The sequence below is a fragment of the Thermobia domestica genome, chromosome 2, assembly GCF_964235325.1.
Source record: "Thermobia domestica chromosome 2, izTheDome1.hap1.1, whole genome shotgun sequence".
Lineage (NCBI taxonomy): Eukaryota > Metazoa > Arthropoda > Insecta > Zygentoma > Lepismatidae > Thermobia > Thermobia domestica.
The window spans coordinates 347,007,388-347,022,080 of record NC_137455.1 but is presented as its reverse complement, the minus strand read 5'-3'; positions in this window follow the sequence as shown (position 1 = coordinate 347,022,080).

Below are 14,693 nucleotides of genomic sequence, written 5' to 3'. Positions count from 1 at the left end.
ATTGCCAAGTGAGTCTTGTGGCCGTCGATTAGCAGAAGGACTGGTTTCTTAATAGAGGGATCATTCATCCATTTTAGGAAGCCGTTTTCTATTCATTCGTAGTTTCACTTCGCATCAGCCGCTATCTGACCTGACCTGCATATGAAAATCTCTGAAGAAACTGCACTGATGACGTCCTTTGGAAGATCTCTTACATACAGGTATACGACCATCGGGGATACAATTTCTTCTACTGCGGAAAAAAAGCAAAGCAGTGTTAATGTTTGTCGTTGCCCTTCACCTCGTACATATTTTTCCACGCTTTGGACCCCAATGCCTTTCCTGATTTGGGACACAGTTGAAAGCTGAATTCATCAGCATTAATTCGCTCAGAATCATTTAGAATATCAGATTGTCCAGTTTCTTTCAAGTATTTCTCAAGGCCCTAAAACCACAAGCGAATGTTTCCCTCGTATCGCACCTTGTTCAATGTTTAGGGACACGATTTGTGGGTGTCTCCTCAAGTAAGTGTAGTACCAGGTTTCACCAGCTCGATTGTCTTTGAACAGCGTTTTGCGTTTTCCTGAATCGACATTTTATTACCACTGTTCAGAAGATCGTATTTCTTCTGTAGAAAGCCCTTTTGCTCACATTAAGGAGCCAGTCTGCTAATCCCTCTTCTTCTTTCTGTGTTAGGTATAGTTCTGGATCTATTTTTCGCTTTTTGGGACTGTGACCATGAAATTTATCCATCAGCGTTACCCGACGAATTCCATAGATTACTGGTGCCTTTCGTATGGAGCACTTTTTTTTTTTTTTTTTTTTTTTTTTTGCGACAAGCCTTCAGAGCTTTTTGTAGATCCTCTTTGAATAAGCTGGCAGTTTAAGCTTAGGCCTACTCACTCATTATCTCTGAAAGAAACAAAAAATCTTAAGGACATGCAAGGAAAACAGATGTATTCCAGACGTAAGCTGATAGTAGCTGTTCCGCTAACAATATTTGAATGCCTTCCACGACGAAGCGAGAATTGTGTAGTTCAGTATTAAACGAATTAGACCATATATAATAAATTTATTATTCAAATTAGATGTCATACCCTAACAGTGCCGTTAATTTTCCATGAAAATGTTGGGAAACTACATGAATATTCAGTTACTTGAATTTGAATTTATTTTATGGTCTTTAGGCAGCTACGGTCCCGACCGGGATAGGGTGGGGGAGAGGATGTTGGAAGTTAGACGGCCAGGGCCTATTTTGAAGATACCATCCCAGCATTTGACTGAGTAAAAATCCGAAAGAACTCAGTCGAGATGGTCGACCGCTGGGATCGAATCGATGACCTTCCGAATGCTAAGCCAACGCTTTACTATGTTTTTCAAAGTTCGTCTCAGCCGAGACAATAAGCCTCAATGCTCCTCGAGCCAATTGGAGGTAATCCAATCCTAACAGGGACACGAACACAGAAATATCGAGGACAATTAAAAGTACCCTTGCTCTTGAGAGTTATTCGAACCCTCAGTGGATTGCCTCTTCACCATTACCAGTGAGCCACGGCCATTCGGTGAATATTCATGTATTAACGCTAAGACTCAGCAGATGATTATACAAATGTAAATTGATCACTAAATTAGTGTTTGAATCAAGAAATTCTGCGAGAAAATACAAACTCAAAGCATGGTCGGACACTGAGAAAGAAACAGCTAATCTTCGACCAGTACAAATGTATAACGAGAAGTAGTGGTCGAACACTAGTAAATATTTTCGTATTCCATTATAACTTCAAAATTGGTAACTAGGTACTCATGTAATATGCCATTACAGTCTAATGATATTATGTTCTTAATAGGAGGGTGCCCGAAATTTTTTGCACCGACTGTACTTGACGTTTAACAAAAAATTTCTGGCTGTTCATATAATTCGTAATATTGTTCATTATTCTACTTCAAATTAACATGGAGAAACTGTAAAAAATTCATTGGGAATGATAGTTTTGGGAATCAATATCTTTATTTATATTTTAAATTAGTTATAAGTCTTGCATATGTATATGTAAATGGATTATTACAATTCTTACGGTGTCAGTGCTATCTGAAAATATAGATCCACTATTGGACGGAACTTTCCAGATCAAATAACCAATCTAAAATTCGACAGAATTTTCAGGACCACCCTTCACCTCTCTTTTAGATACCTAGGTCCTTCTAAAATCTAGTTTAATCCAGATTTTACCAAATTTTATTCGTTTCAAAGCCCCACCGCCAAAATGCTTAGTTTTGATTGGATGATAAACCCACGCTATGATATTAGGGCGCAATTATTCCATTCCACGCCGGGAAATTCTACTGACAACAGCCAGATTCGGATCTTCTCGATCATAAAGTTGAAAAAGGAGTAGAAAAGCTGCAAACAAGGTAACATTTGGATTTCATTAACACCTAAAATCGTTGGAAGTCTCTAGGAGCCAGAAACTATTAAATTCCATAGTAAAAACTGAACTAAAAAGCTGAAATAGGAAGTGCAGTATAGGGACGCCATGTTGTGCAGATATAGTTCGTGATGGACAGAATTCAGGATAGTGTGTGCATTTAATCTCCTTTCCCAAACCCAGTTTGCAGTTCAGTGAATCGAATAGTTAAATTTCCCTCTTGCCCCTCCTGAATCAGTGTAGGTTCGGTCAGACCTGTCCGTTCAGTAATCTGTCTGTGTAGTTAGTACGTGATTTTTTTTTCATATATATATATATGGCGGTATTTTTAGGTCTGTTTGTAGTGTTAGTAACCATCAGCATGTACGTGTAAATTAAGCAGGAGGCTCCTATCTGACTCCCAAATTGGGAGTACGGCTTCCAGCGGAATGAGTTGAACATTTAGTTTGTTTCCGGGTTCCTGCCCCTTCAGGGCAGGGGTCCTATTGTTAGCTAATACTTCGATATGTCCCCTCAGGGCATTGATTAAATAGGTTGAGTAAAGAATGTGATTCAGTGAAAACAAGGGCCAGTTGGCCCTGTCCCTTTCTTTCCTTTTCCTTTCGAGCCGATTTAAAATGGTAAAATATGAATGTTTTCTGTGTATATTTATTAGTATAACATGTATTAATGATAGTGACGATTGGTGTGTATTGGCATGATGTGTCTTGTAGTTTAAATAGTATGTGTATATTTGTAATGTAGTAGTAGTAATTGTGGTAGTTAAGTGATGAAAGAGTGTGTGAGATAATTAAATATGGACAGTGTAGTATTTACTATGCGCTAAATTCTTTATTATTCCGTCATTAAGTGAACTCATACACAATATTTAATAGTGAACTTAATATAGTATAATAATTCCGTGTACAAGGTCATATTCAGTTGTTCAAGGGTTGATTATATCGTCGCTAGCCCTAGTGTCAAAAGTCAGTACTAACCGCCATTCTTCCGTCGAGGTGCTTAGTGATTTAGTTTTCATGAAATTGACCTTTCTTTCCGAAATAAAACCTAGAAGGTATAATTCACAGCCCATATGAATGTACAGTTAGGTCAAGTGACCCAAAATTAATATATTCTGAAAGTTTCAACATTCTGCATAGTCTAGAAATCGAGATATTTAAGTAAATAAACAATACGTAAATTTTTAACAGAAGTCGGGCGATATGATGCTAGTTCTTCGCTTTGAAATTATAATAAATGTCCATTTTTTCTTCGTGGCTGCAGAAGTTCATTGTTGCTGCAGAATTTTATAAACATTAAATATTATCGCGGATAATTCTATTTTCAGTGAACATACGTAGGATTTTTTTTTTTCGTTCTTAATAAAGCTACCAGGTATTACATAGTATTGTGTGTGTGTGAAAGAGTCTTGAGTTCGAGTGAGGTTGTCGTGCGGTGATCGGAATGGGAAATGTTTGTAGTGATTATAGATTTTAAAGTGTTAGGATGAAATGCGTATATAGGCTGGGCGTAGATAGAGGAAACAGGGTGTTTGTAAAATATAGCGTCGTAGTAAATGAAAAGAATGATTATATGAATATTATATGAATATTAATAAGTATATGAATATTGTAGTAGATGAATATAGAAGATAGGACACCCATATAGTTAAATGTATAGTAGCCCAGTGAATACTTCGCCGCGTGTTAATATATAGATATTGAATAGATACGTGTAGCTACAAACATCTCAGGTTCTGACCCCTGCACCATAATATCACGCGGACCGGAGGGCGATATATAGTCGGACTATGGTAATACTTTGTAGTTTAATGTGTTATAATAATAATCAACCATAGTAATACCATCTGATAGAAGGGGTAGCATCATATAATCGCTGACTAGACATGTCGAATAATAAATTATGAAAAGACAGTAGTAGTTATACAACAGGGCTGTAGTGAATCATATCTTCTGGTCGGTTTTAAAATAGAATATCCTGCTCCGTGAGATTTTTTTTTCTTTACGTTACCTACTCGGGCTAGCTTACAATGTTCATGGGGGCGACAGCTCTGACAGGGTTACAGAATCAAAACAATTAATTATTGAAATTTATTCGCGTACCCCGATGTCGACCCCTAGTCCCTTTAAGTATTTTCATTTCTTTTCTTAGTTTAATTAGACGAGGGAAATTAACGACATCCCAGACTGTGGCGTGTCTGCGCAGGGTAGCTATCGGTGAAATTTGGCAATAGAAATCACCGATCCAAAATTCAGTTTATTTAATTTTTTTTATTTTCGGCAAATCATTAGTTAGGGATATCTTAGCTAATACTTTTACTCTAGTTTCATTACTGTCCTAGAACCTTCTTAGTTCTTCTGAGGGGTCGAATATTTTTTTTTCCTTACTTAGAGATTTCAAAATTGGGGACGCAGTTACCTGGTCCCTTTCCCCCTCTCCTTTTATCCTGCTGGTCTGGGCCGGATACGGGGATCGGATTTCAATCTTACAAGCAAATTCTTGTGGGATTGGGATCTGATGGACACAGAACTTGCATCCTTGGCAGCAGGGACTCCCTCCTAGTTTACGTATTTAAGTAAACCACCCTCTTTCGGCATATGTGAATAATTTTGGCTATGAGTTGTTTATATATATATATATATATATTTAAATTCGATCACTCTTCTGTGTAGTGAGTAGTACTTTAATCTTTCTCCTTTCGTTGGCGCCGCTTTCTCTCTCTTGTCTCTTTCTTCCTTCTTACTTCGAGTTTTTTTTAATTTTTCAACCTCCGCCCCCCCCCCAAGATTTTGAACTTGTTACTTACGATTTATTTAACGTACAACTCTGATCTGAAATTACCAGCTGAGACGTTGCAAGACACGATTCATGAATGAAGTAGATAATGATTGGGTCCTCCATCACATTTTGACCTATCGCTGAAATGAACAAAGACTTAGTATTTGACGACAATTCGATTACGTTCTTTCACCGTCGTTCCTCTTAATTTTTTTTTTTTTTTGTAATCCGTTGGTCACTTTCTTTTCTGTGTTGGTTTTCAATTACTTTGTAGTTAACCTGGGCCCAGAAATTGTATTTTAGGTTATCTAGTTATATCTTTAGAAATGCTCTGTGTTACGTGCCTGCCTTCCAAAGTTTTTTTTTTCATGATTTAAGCACGAACTGATTATATAAAAGTGAAAAATTTATAGATGCGCGGTATCAAGTAAAAAATCAATTTTCTTTTCCATATGTAATGTCGGAAGTCATTTGTTTTTGGACAATGTTTGCAACCTTGTAAAAATTTTATTATTGGGGTGATTAATTTAAATGTGTGCGCATTTATTGAATATAAATATACATATATAGAGAAATGAATACGTCGAGATGTATATGTAATTAGTATGTGAATATGATTTTAAAGTAAAAGTATGATATTAAATGTATTATGAATATATGTAAGAGCGCTCGTGTCTGTCCCCCTAAACGTGTATTGGTTGCTATAGTTTACCAGTAAGTTCTCCGACGAATGTAAGAATGTAGATTTTGTTAAGAATACCGCCGTGCACTTAAGTAATTTTCCTTTTCTTTTGAATAAATATAAATGGTACCTTATGTAATTATTTAATGGCATGTATTGGAAAGTAACGGCAGGTCTAAACGTAACCCACATCATAACGAATATTATCCCTGAACTACCAACCAAAAACCATTGTGGAAAGTGTACCTTGAATCCTTCTCACCTGCATATGTATCCTGTGACTTGACCAGTTTTTTTTATCCTCAATTTGAACCTTTATACTCCGTACACCTGCGGGAGATCGTTTTAAAAATCCGAATTATATACACATATATACGAAAGTGATTCTAAGGAAAGGCCTCATGACATGTCCCAGTGTTGCATAAATAACTTAAAACTATTCAATTAATAAGTTTGGAAATGGACCGTCTAAGAGGAGAAACATCCTCTAGCGATAGTGATTTTTCGAAATCCCTGAATGGGTATAGACGTAGCAGTGTGCGATTGCAGATATAAACTGTTACCAGTTACAAACCAAATATAGTCGATGAATGGTTTTTGTAAACCACTAGTTATATATATATATAGAGAGAGAGATATATATATACATAAACACAAACTAAGTTAAATGGAGCGAAATGTTTTGGACACTACGACTAGTGCGTGATTTGTGATTGGAACGCTCAAAATTATTAATATTTTATCGCCCAATGTGAGGTAGAGACTCATATAAGTTCTAATACACCAAAAGGTTTTTTTTTCTTTCCTCTTTGTCCAATTTTTTTTTAAAGTGAAATAAGTGTCTTATTTGCGTATGTCGCAAATCATAATTTGGCTTTAGCATGCCTACGATATGATACATGTAATTATTTTTTTTCTTCCCATTTGTCAATATGATTGAATATATAAAAATTTACTAAAATATAACTCTATGTATTTTATTAATATATAACCAAGAACTTGTGCTTTTAAGATTTTCCTTGTAATTATTTTTTTCTTTTTTTTCACTATGAATGTAATAAACTATTTGTATCTTTGTAGTTAGTTGGTTTCCTTTAACCATATATACACTGTCCTGAGTGAGTGAGCGTGTGAATGCATGATAGATTTAATATAAGTAATTTTAGTGATATCATTTGTTGTATTAACATCTATAATATATGTGTCGTGTTTTAATATATGTGTTAAGGTAAATAACCTAGGTCATGAAGGACCGTCACTAACGGTTTAAATCGGCTCTAGGAGTGAAACAAAAATAGCAGGATGAGCCTAAATACGACATCTTTCTTCCAGGAAGTTGAGACTCCTATTGATACGATACATAAATTTATATTGAGTTGATAAGTTTGATTTTTTTTCTCTTGGCTAATTCATATGTGTGGTCGATCCTAGAGAACAGAGTTCGGATGCTGGATGGTTATCAATCACCGGTTGGAATAACAGTACAAAGAATGATTTCACTTTTCTCATCTCCAGGTCTAGGTCTGGGCAACCCCACGATCGTGGTGCCTGGAGCTAGGTCTGGGTGGTATGAGGGAACATGTGTCTATTTCGAAGCATTCCAAAATTGATTAGTCGTTAATAACATTTAGAATGATTCATCTTTCAACGACTTTCCCGACCTTTTACTACATTTCCGGAATTATCCAGTAATCTGTTTCTCATTAAAATACCCTATTTTTTTTCTTTCTTCTTTTCCTACCTCCTTCTTTTACCCTTCTACTTTCTTCTCTTTCTTTCCTATTTCTGAATGAAAGAAAACGGAGTCATGACAGAGTAGTCGCTATTTGCACGGTCAATAAGTTGTTTCGATGAGTTTTCTTCGGGAGTCCGATATGGAGTAATTAACGATAACAAGAAAGTTTATTGAAATTTACGGTATTGGAAAATAATCATGACTTCAATTAGTAGATGATGTTTCGTAAATCGTCCTCGTCAAAGAGAATTAATTTTAGCGACTAATCTCCTCTACATTAGCTCTCTTTTCTTCGTTTTCTTACAATATTGGCTAACCGTGACAGGACCTGTTGCCCTGGAAACGGCGGTTTCTATGGCAACGGACAACGTTTTCTTTCAATATTGGCGACCGTTGACATCGGACAGTTACCATGGAAACAATTGTTTTCCCTGGTAACGAATCTGAAATTATTTATTAAACACTGTTTAGGATCGAGCACATATTAACTTGGCCACAAAAGGTGCATAATTAAAAAGTTACAGTGAGATTAAATAATTATAGTCATTGGTTGTTCTGCTATCTTTTTCTCTCTCTGTAGAAAGGGGGAAATGAAGGAATTTGCTAAAGTGACTTCTAAAATTTGAAAATGCTGGAAGTTGACCCAAGGAGGGAATTAGATAGGAGTCCCTTAATTTATGAATAGTACCTGATTAATAAGTATTGTTAGTTTATAAGGATATAATTGCATGTGTTTATATTGTGTCTTTTTTTATATGGAAACTATGGCAACCAATAGGGAAGTAGTATCACACGAGAACGCGGAAGTCTCATGTGCACAATGTACTTTAGAAAGTAATGAGAAAAGAGCTCGCGTCTCCCGTAGGCTAGTGAGGTGTCACGAATGTGGGCTGAAATGGATCCATTTCAGTTGTATTAATTTAGAGGATACTGCTGAAAACGCAGAAAAGGTCCGGGCTGGTGAGATAGTTAAATACTGCAAAGAATGTGAGGGGAAGCTCCACCAGTCGCGTGAACCCATGAGTTTATCCTCTGAAAAAGAAAATGAACATCCCGATTCGGATGGTGAGCGAGGGTATAGTACCCCGAAGAACCGAGGCCAAATATCTCCAGTGGAGATATCTGACCTCGATGATGATGAAAGAGATGGGGATCCAAGTGGTGATAAAACCAAAGAAAAGCAAAGGAAGACTGTGTCATCTAATAATGACGCTCTCCTCCTTTCATTGCAACAAATGCTACAAAAAATAGATGAAAAAATAGATAATAATAGCCGAGAGATGAGACGCGAAATGAATGAAAATAGCCTGGAAATGAGACGCGAAATGAATAAGAATAGCCGGGAAATGAATGAAAAAATAGATGCCTCGAACCGAGAAACCGAATCTCGATTCGAAGTATTAACTCACAAAATAGACAATATATGTGTAGACTTCGCTTCCTCAATAAACAAATTGAGGGAGCAAACGTCTACTGAAATTGATTTGGTCAGATGCGAGGCTCAACAGTCCATAAAGCAACTTCAGCAGGAGACTGAAAGTAAATTAGATCATGTAAATTCTGAAATTGAACAAATGGATACTAAATTGCGTAAAATCAACAATAAATTAGAAACACAGCAGGCCGAAATTGATAGTTTAAAGTCAACCTTGTCAGACTTATCATTGGAAACCAAACTGGAAGTAACTGACCAGAAAATTTCGAAAATTCAAAACGAGATAGCAAATATTCAAAAAGAAATGACAAAATCTAGTCGCGAAAAATCAGAGGTAACCTATCCTTTCCCCGGTAGCGATTCCTCAGGAATATTACCTGCTATAACAACTACCCGTGGCGCAGGAAAAGAAAATTTAGTGTCAGTTGATGCACGGGATATTGCGACGCACTACCCCATGCATCGGTCAGAACCAAAGTCGTGGTTCAATTCCAATAGTGTGCCGAATCAGTCGAGTGTTGTGACGACTACGGTCACTAGCGTGAGTGCTCCCTCCTTACATGGAGGTATACAATCACATAGCGTGTTGCCGGGAAGAGGAGATGGGTGCCATTCTGAGTCGTTGTTCATGGGTGCGATTGGTCCGGGGATGGAGCCCAACATATTCAATACGACCAACAAAATCCCTTTCACTTACATGGGTAATTATAACACCGCTACGACGTCGTCGGTGGTAAATCCGGTGACGACTCCGATTGTGCAGCATAATATGTTAATTCCCAGTAACTATTCCCCTGCTTATGTTAGTATGAGCTCTAAAGTGTCCCTCCGGGATATTGAACATTTTCCCACTTTCGATGGGAATATTGCGAACTGGTTACCTAGTGTTTTCCTGCTACTTAAAAGGTGAACTCACAATTTCCAAAATCTTAAGCTTTTCAACTGTACTGAGGACAAAAAACGGGAACTTCTATCTCAATACCCAAAGTGAATGTTACACTGTCTCATTTGAGTGCATGAGAGTATGAGTGAGTAGTTAGTTTATTAGTATTAATACATGTTAATTCTATTCAACAAAATTTTGTTATTCAAACAAAATTTTTTTTAACGACGCCGGGGAACTGTAATATGCCATTACAGTCTAATGATATTATGTTCTTAATAGGAGGGTGCCCGAAATTTTTTGCACCGACTGTACTTGACGTTTAACAAAAAATTTCTGGCTGTTCATATAATTCGTAATATTGTTCATTATTCTATTTCAAATTAACATGGAGAAACTGTAAAAAATTCATTGGGAATGATAGTTTTGGGAATCAATATCTTTATTTATATTTTAAATTAGTTATAAGTCTTGCATATGTATATGTAAATGGATTATTACAATTCTTACGGTGTCAGTGCTATCTGAAAATATAGATCCACTATTGGACGGAACTTTCCAGATCAAATAACCAATCTAAAATTCGACAGAATTTTCAGGACCACCCTTCACCTCTCTTTTAGATACCTAGGTCCTTCTAAAATCTAGTTTAATCCAGATTTTACCAAATTTTATTCGTTTCAAAGCCCCACCGCCAAAATGCTTAGTTTTGATTGGATGATAAACCCACGCTATGATATTAGGGCACAATTATTCCATTCCACGCCGGGAAATTCTACTGACAACAGCCAGATTCGGATCTTCTCGATCATAAAGTTGAAAAAGGAGTAGAAAAGCTGCAAACAAGGTAACATTTGGATTTCATTAACACCTAAAATCGTTGGAAGTCTCTAGGAGCCAGAAACTATTAAATTCCATAGTAAAAACTGAACTAAAAAGCTGAAATAGGAAGTGCAGTATAGGGACGCCATGTTGTGCAGATATAGTTCGTGATGGACAGAATTCAGGATAGTGTGTGCATTTAATCTCCTTTCCCAAACCCAGTTTGCAGTTTAGTGAATCGAATAGTTAAATTTCCCTCTTGCCCCTCCTGAATCAGTGTAGGTTCGGTCAGACCTGTCCGTTCAGTAATCTGTCTGTGTAGTTAGTACGTGATTTTTTTTCATATATATATATATGGCGGTATTTTTAGGTCTGTTTGTAGTGTTAGTAACCATCAGCATGTACGTGTAAATTAAGCAGGAGGCTCCTATCTGACTCCCAAATTGGGAGTACGGCTTCCAGCGGAATGAGTTGAACATTTAGTTTGTTTCCGGGTTCCTGCCCCTTCAGGGCAGGGGTCCTATTGTTAGCTAATACTTCGATATGTCCCCTCAGGGCATTGATTAAATAGGTTGAGTAAAGAATGTGATTCAGTGAAAACAAGGGCCAGTTGGCCCTGTCCCTTTCTTTCCTTTTCCTTTCGAGCCGATTTAAAATGGTAAAATATGAATGTTTTCTGTGTATATTTATTAGTATAACATGTATTAATGATAGTGACGATTGGTGTGTATTGGCATGATGTGTCTTGTAGTTTAAATAGTATGTGTATATTTGTAATGTAGTAGTAGTAATTGTGGTAGTTAAGTGATGAAAGAGTGTGTGAGATAATTAAATATGGACAGTGTAGTATTTACTATGCGCTAAATTCTTTATTATTCCGTCATTAAGTGAACTCATACACAATATTTAATAGTGAACTTAATATAGTATAATAATTCCGTGTACAAGGTCATATTCAGTTGTTCAAGGGTTGATTATATCGTCGCTAGCCCTAGTGTCAAAAGTCAGTACTAACCGCCATTCTTCCGTCGAGGTGCTTAGTGATTTAGTTTTCATGAAATTGACCTTTCTTTCCGAAATAAAACCTAGAAGGTATAATTCACAGCCCATATGAATGTACAGTTAGGTCAAGTGACCCAAAATTAATATATTCTGAAAGTTTCAACATTCTGCATAGTCTAGAAATCGAGATATTTAAGTAAATAAACAATACGTAAATTTTTAACAGAAGTCGGGCGATATGATGCTAGTTCTTCGCTTTGAAATTATAATAAATGTCCATTTTTTCTTCGTGGCTGCAGAAGTTCATTGTTGCTGCAGAATTTTATAAACATTAAATATTATCGCGGATAATTCTATTTTCAGTGAACATACGTAGGATTTTTTTTTTCGTTCTTAATAAAGCTACCAGGTATTACATAGTATTGTGTGTGTGTGAAAGAGTCTTGAGTTCGAGTGAGGTTGTCGTGCGGTGATCGGAATTGAATGGGAAATGTTTGTAGTGATTATAGATTTTAAAGTGTTAGGATGAAATGCGTATATAGGCTGGGCGTAGATAGAGGAAACAGGGTGTTTGTAAAATATAGCGTCGTAGTAAATGAAAAGAATGATTATATGAATATTATATGAATATTAATAAGTATATGAATATTGTAGTAGATGAATATAGAAGATAGGACACCCGTATAGTTAAATGTATAGTAGCCCAGTGAATACTTCGCCGCGTGTTAATATATAGATATTGAATAGATACGTGTAGCTACAAACATCTCAGGTTCTGACCCCTGCACCATAATATCACGCGGACCGGAGGGCGATATATAGTCGGACTATGGTAATACTTTGTAGTTTAATGTGTTATAATAATAATCAACCATAGTAATACCATCTGATAGAAGGGGTAGCATCATATAATCGCTGACTAGACATGTCGAATAATAAATTATGAAAAGACAGTAGTAGTTATACAACAGGGCTGTAGTGAATCATATCTTCTGGTCGGTTTTAAAATAGAATATCCTGCTCCGTGAGATTTTTTTTTCTTTACGTTACCTACTCGGGCTAGCTTACAATGTTCATGGGGGCGACAGCTCTGACAGGGTTACAGAATCAAAACAATTAATTATTGAAATTTATTCGCGTACCCGGATGTCGACCCCTAGTCCCTTTAAGTATTTTCATTTCTTTTCTTAGTTTAATTAGACGAGGGAAATTAACGACATCCCAGACTGTGGCGTGTCTGCGCAGGGTAGCTATCGGTGAAATTTGGCAATAGAAATCACCGATCCAAAATTCAGTTTATTTAATTTTTTTTATTTTCGGCAAATCATTAGTTAGGGATATCTTAGCTAATACTTTTACTCTAGTTTCATTACTGTCCTAGAACCTTCTTAGTTCTTCTGAGGGGTCGAATATTTTTTTTCCTTACTTAGAGATTTCAAAATTGGGGACGCAGTTACCTGGTCCCTTTCCCCCTCTCCTTTTATCCTGCTGGTCTGGGCCGGATACGGGGATCGGATTTCAATCTTACAAGCAAATTCTTGTGGGATTGGGATCTGATGGACACAGAACTTGCATCCTTGGCAGCAGGGACTCCCTCCTAGTTTACGTATTTAAGTAAACCACCCTCTTTCGGCATATGTGAATAATTTTGGCTATGAGTTGTTATATATATATATATATATATATATATATATATATATATATATATATATATATATATATATATATACTTAAATTCGATCACTCTTCTGTGTAGTGAGTAGTACTTTAATCTTTCTCCTTTCGTTGGCGCCGCTTTCTCTCTCTTGTCTCTTTCTTCCTTCTTACTTCGAGTTTTTTTTAATTTTTCAACTTCCGCCCCCCCCAAGATTTTGAACTTGTTACTTACGATTTATTTAACGTACAACTCTGATCTGAAATTACCAGCTGAGACGTTGCAAGACACGATTCATGAATGAAGTAGATAATGATTGGGTCCTCCATCACATTTTGACCTATTGCTGAAATGAACAAAGACTTAGTATTTGACGACAATTCGATTACGTTCTTTCACCGTCGTTCCTCTTAAGTTTTTTTTTTTTGTAATCCGTTGGTCACTTTCTTTTCTGTGTTGGTTTTCGATTACTTTGTAGTTAACCTGGGCCCAGAAATTGTATTTTAGGTTATCTAGTTATATCTTTAGAAATGCTCTGTGTTACGTGCCTGCCTTCCAAAGTTTTTTTTCCATGATTTAAGCACGAACTGATTATATAAAAGTGAAAAATTTATAGATGCGCGGTATCAAGTAAAAAATCAATTTTCTTTTCCATATGTAATGTCGGAAGTCATTTGTTTTTGGACAATGTTTGCAACCTTGTAAAAATTTTATTATTGGGGCGATTAATTTAAATGTGTGCGCATTTATTTAATATAAATATATATATATAGAGAAATGAATACGTCGAGATGTATATGTAATTAGTATGTGAATATGATTTTAAAGTATTTATAAAAGTATGATATTAAATGTATTATGAATATATGTAAGAGCGCTCGTGTCTGTCCCCCTAAACGTGTATTGGTTGCTATAGTTTACCAGTAAGTTCTCCGACGAATGTAAGAATGTAGATTTTGTTAAGAATACCGCCGTGCACTTAAGTAATTTTCCTTTTCTTTTGAATAAATGTAAATGGTACCTTATGTAATTATGTAATGGCATGTATTGGAAAGTAACGGCAGGTCTAAACGTAACCCACATCATAACGAATATTATCCCTGAACTACCAACCAAAAACCATTGTGGAAAGTGTACCTTGAATCCTTCTCACCTGCATATGTATCCTGTGACTTGACCAGTTTTTTTTTATCCTCAATTTGAACCTTTATACTCCGTACACCTGCGGGAGATCGTTTTAAAAATCCGAATTATATACACATATATACGAAAGTGATCCTAAGGAAAGGCCTCATGA